The sequence below is a fragment of the Anopheles aquasalis genome, chromosome 2, assembly GCF_943734665.1.
Source record: "Anopheles aquasalis chromosome 2, idAnoAquaMG_Q_19, whole genome shotgun sequence".
Lineage (NCBI taxonomy): Eukaryota > Metazoa > Arthropoda > Insecta > Diptera > Culicidae > Anopheles > Anopheles aquasalis.
The window spans coordinates 9,875,001-9,880,000 of record NC_064877.1 but is presented as its reverse complement, the minus strand read 5'-3'; the positions used below and the strand labels follow the sequence as shown (position 1 = coordinate 9,880,000).

Sequence of the window (5,000 nt, the reverse complement as noted above, 5' to 3'; positions counted from 1 at the left end):
TCCCCATTAGAATCTTGAATCCGGCGTCCCCTCCAGAACAGAGTCAAAGGTATTTCCCAATCCCCAAGCAAGCCACGGCTCACGGGGAAACACCAGCACAGCACGGATCCCGGCGGAGTCGGATGCTGCCGCCGCTTGCTGTGACGATCAACGAGCATTCAACGTCACATCGTAGTAGTCGTAGTAATCGCACTAAACAACACGGAAAGGAAGTAGTGCCTTCTCGCTCCCGCGCTCATCTAACACTTTCGACCACCAGCAACACCAGGCAACACAACGAGACAGACAGACAGGCAGGGAGGCAGGCAGGGAGGCAGGCAGGCAGGTAGTAGGCGGTGCGTTGTCACCAATTGCTACCGCATGGACACTTGTCTCGACGTGTTTTGACAGCTTCATATCCACCAGCAACAACCAAAGGGATTACAAATGTGTGCATGCTTCGCTCTCAGGAGGCCGCTCCTGTTAAGCAGATTATCCGACCCGTAAATGGTTATAAAGTGACCCTGGCCTGTGGCGTTTGTGGTCTTTCCGGAGGTTCCGGTAGTACCACAAGGCAACAGAATACGAGTTTTGATGGCCAACCGAATTTAATTTACTTTTTTCTCGTCGCATCGAAGATGTCATCGATTGCCTTATCCGTGCATCCCCTCTGCTTGCACCCCAGGGATGTACCAGGATGACAGCGAACAGCTGTACATTTGGCCTGCGGAGCTACGAAGCTCACAAGAAAGGACACACGCGAAAGGACACGAAAAGGAAGAAGCAAACAGAGCAACAACTCTTCGATCCGCTTGTGGCTTCGCTCTCTCTTTTTCTCTCTCGCTTGCACTGCATGCGCATCATGAGTTCACGTCCAACTCAAGCCTGATGACGAAGCGACCTCGAAGGAGCCCGCGACAGCTTATCATGTACCTTAACCAACGGGTCCATTCCTGTTTCTATATGGTAATAATGGCGCTGTGTGTTATGTTATCATCACCAGCAACGCGTCCTCAACCACAACAACAACGCGCGTGCCTGGCAAGCAATCCGCTGCGCGTTGCGCTGATTGGGATTGGAGCCGAAAACGTTGCTCGCCGCTGTTTGGTTGAGGAATTAACAATAGGAAGAGTTAATTAAGTGGTGGACCACAGATCGATGCTTTTGTTCTTGGCCGATCACACCTCACCAGGGATCACACCTTTCCATCTGTCCAAATCGTGCTATTAGCGAGCATTCCGGCGTAATGTGACTTCCGATTCCGATTCCGATTCCGTCGTCAGAGGAGCAGCCTCCACCAGCGTGTGGCAGTGAACCAGAAAGTCAATGAGTGGGAGGGTGGGTGGGTTCGATTCATATTCGCGCACTTAATGGCGATGGCGATTTTCTCCTCAACACGCAGACCCCGCCGAGCCACCCAGAAGGCTCAGTATACGCGGGCCCGTTACGATATCAACCACCATTCGCGTACTCCCCCCTGAGCTGCTCATGTTCAGCAACCAGAAGAAGAAGAAGAAGCAGAAGCTACGTACGAACGAGCGAACGAACGAAAACTTCATAAGCTTCAGACGGCATGGAGCAAGGGCACGGGTCGGTAAGAAGCATAAGCGAAGGGGTGGGTGGGTGGGTGGAGATGGGGGATAGGGGGACAGCGAGCAAAAAATCCTCGCGTGTGGTAAAGGCACGTACCTTTTCGTTCGTATTCGCTCACCAGCTCTCGTTCGCTCGCTCGCTCACTCGCTCGCTCTGGTGCTCTCTCTCTCGAGCACGTTACCCTCTGCCACCCCGTGCCACCCCCGTGCCACCCTTCACCAGAAGCCAACAGTTAGTTGCTGCAATTCAAACTGCTGGTACTTGTGGGGTTGGTGGCTCTGGGCAAGGCTGTGGGGGGTGGCGGCGGCTTTGGCTGTATACATTGTGATAGTAGCGTGGATCGCGTTCGCAAGCTCAGCCAGAAGGGCCACGAAGCAGAAGGGAAGGAAAGCGAGGTGGTGGATGGTGTTGTGCGAGCATGTGAGAGACACTTTTTATGGCGTTTTCTGCATCAATTTTTAAACATTTTCCCTTTGGCCCTTGGCTCTTCACTCGTCTCTCTTCTTCTTCTCCTTCTCCTCGTGGAGGTATTAGATGAGTTTTCACCCGACTCGACGAACGGTCCGGAGGCTTTCGGAAGTGATTTTTATCTCTCCGAAAGCAAAATCACCCGATAGCAAATGGTGGCACCGGCACAAGTGGTGTTTGCCACCGAACTTCTTTTTGTTTTTTCGTTTTTTATCTTGGCATTCCCGTACCACAACGTCACACAGGCACGCACGCACGCACCACTGGGGGGGAGGGTTTCGGTGACGACGATGACGACGATATAGAAGCAAAAATCATCATCTCCCAAAAAACCAGGCATCGATGTAGCATTCAATGAAGCTTTATGTGCCCTCGGACCCTCCATTTCTAATGAGACTTCGATCCTGGATTCGGATGCTTGGTTTCCTGCTCCGCTGCTACTGCTGCTGGTAGGCTTCAATTGATTGCACACCGGAAATGGCAGCATAAGGGAGCATTGTTAGCGTGATTTCGCGACACATTTCGAGACGATCGCGGTCAGGATTTTCCCCTGGAATGATCTCTGTTCTCGGGGCCTTCCCACTTCGTTTCGCTACCCGTACGTGTACCCGCGTGTTTACAACACCCCCCGGGAGTGACCCCGGTGTGATGACTCAACCACTAACGAGGCCATCGATCGTCACATGTTCTCTGTCACGACGAAGAAGCGAGAATTTATTCAATTTCGTCGCCGTCGACGCGACGCTTGTTGCTTGATTTGAATGATTCATCGCAGCAGCTCCAACGACGATGATGATGATGATGATGATGATGACGATCTTCAACTTTGCATCCTTTGACCGGTAAGGACCGATGTCCCCGAACCGATGTCGATCACTCGATGATCCTCTTCCTCCTACCAGCTGTCATCGCCGTGGCGTGTGCCAGATCGTGTCCCCGTCGACGGTGACTAATCAATCGCTGCTGTTGTGACAAGTAGTAGTAGGCGATGGGCGCAAGCGCGAACATCACTATGGCGCTGCCTACTGTCGCGCTCGTCGCCGCACGCGAAACAACCACCATCACTGTGTGCGTGATTGTGCGCTGGTGGTTTTGAATTGGTAATCAAGTGCGCGATGGTGTCGTCGCGATGGTGGCATGAAAATTGAAAAAAGATTTTTGTTTAAATTAAAATCAAATAATATCATCCTTGATCTACGTTTTGACATCTTTTCATACTGTTTCCTCATTCTCTCACTCACTCTGTCTCGCTCTCTACTGCGTGAATTATAATTTCAACTGACAAAGTCAGCGAAAAGTCGATTATCGGTGGTTGATTGAGCCATCGGGAAGGAATTTATTAAAAACTGCACATGCACGCGTACACGGCATACGTACACACCACCACAAAGCCCTGGTTAGCGACGGGAAAGCGGCAGAAAGCGTACGCAAAAGCGGTTATCGGATTCGATCAAATTGAGGCCATCAAACGCTCATTAGAGGCCGTCGCCGGGACCGGGTTCCAGCATGCGATGCGATGGTGTTCCCACGGGATATCCAGCGCCGCAGAGCGAGAGAGCGCTCTGGTGTGCTCTCTCTCACTCACAGCAAACACGATTTGCCATTGCTCCGGAGCTTCCGGTCCGGTTGTTTCCGGTCGTCGGAAGAGGTGGAAAAACGCTGGACGTCCTCTGCTGCAACCACCACCACCAACACCACCAGGTCCTTCCGTTCTGCCTGTTTGTATGTGTGTAAGTGTGTGGTGTTGGTGCCAGACAGAAAAGGGGTTGCACGGAGCACAAAGCTAATGTCGTCCCCTGGACAGCCCTGGAACACCTGGAAGCCATTCCGTCACACCGGCAGCGAATGCATCGAACGGCTTTAAAGGGGGTCCCGTCCCTGGGTCCTTTTTAGTCCAGGGTTTAAAGGGTGTTCCGGGTTGCTGGTTTGTCGTTTCTAGTCCTTGAGAGACATAGAGAGAGGGAGGGAGAGAGAAAGCAACCCCTGGCGTTTGGTGATGCCATTAGGCTGTCGTCGTGGCAGGATCACGCAGGTCCAACAACTGCCGACAAGTGGTGCCAGCAAGCTAATGACACCGAAGGTTGCCTCCTCGATGGTTTTAAAGGCTTTTCCCCACAACGGCAAGGAAAATCAGACAAAGCATCCACCTTCGAAATGCACCTCGAAATCGAATGACCAAACGGACGAAGGAATAGTCCAGACTTCTATTCCCTCCTCCGTTGTGGTTCGCGTGCCACGCAAGCACTTCAAGTCGCAGCAGCCCAAAGGAAGAAACGGTTGCGCCAGCAACGGCGAGCAGGAACGGTGGCGACCAAAATGGCAGCAAACAGAAGACAACAAAGCAGGCTGGGCTGGCTGGCTGGTCGCTGTCGGTCGTATGTAGATCAATGTCAAACGAAATGAAGCATTTCAGGTTAAGCCGCTGAGAGGAGGTCGCAGAAAGGGGGTGGGTGGTCGAGCGCGCACAACGCCCCCCCGCTACACACCACTATAGGGACACTTTGTGCGCTCTCGCGCTCGCGGGATTTCCCCCCACCGCGAATAGCAGAGAGAGAGAGAGAATTGTGGTGCTACTCCGGCTGATGTTATGTTGTTTGTTTGAGCAAAAATATTGCGCCTGAGACCGACAAAGAGAGAGAGAGAGGACACGAAATGGTACGATGTGCGAGGGAGAGCGAAGTAATCGCCATTCACCGCCAGTGTGTCCACCACCCACCTCCTCCCCCATCGTGCAGAGACACAATTGAATAAGGTCGTTTGGCGTAAGGCACCCACCACCATCAGCAGCGTGGTTCGCCATCGGAAAGGTTTTAACATTGTCGTCAGTTCAATTAGAGGGAAAAAGCAAAATGAGTTTAGCAAAAAAAAAATCTAAAAGAGTTAATCAACACGATCCTGCCAGGAGTCGAACCTGGAATCTTCTGATCCGTAGTCAGACGCGTTATCCATTGCGCCACAGG

General features: G+C 52.3%; 1 non-coding gene across 1 annotated transcript in view; it reads right to left on the bottom strand.

Annotated features, from left to right (window-relative positions):
* Positions 1–4,930: 4,930 nt before the first annotated feature.
* Positions 4,931–5,000, bottom strand: part of Trnar-acg (transfer RNA arginine (anticodon ACG)) — a 73-nt gene continuing 3 nt past the window's right edge. The window contains exon 1 of the tRNA in view: positions 4,931–5,000. This exon is cut by the window's right edge and continues 3 nt beyond it. This is a non-coding gene — a tRNA (tRNA-Arg).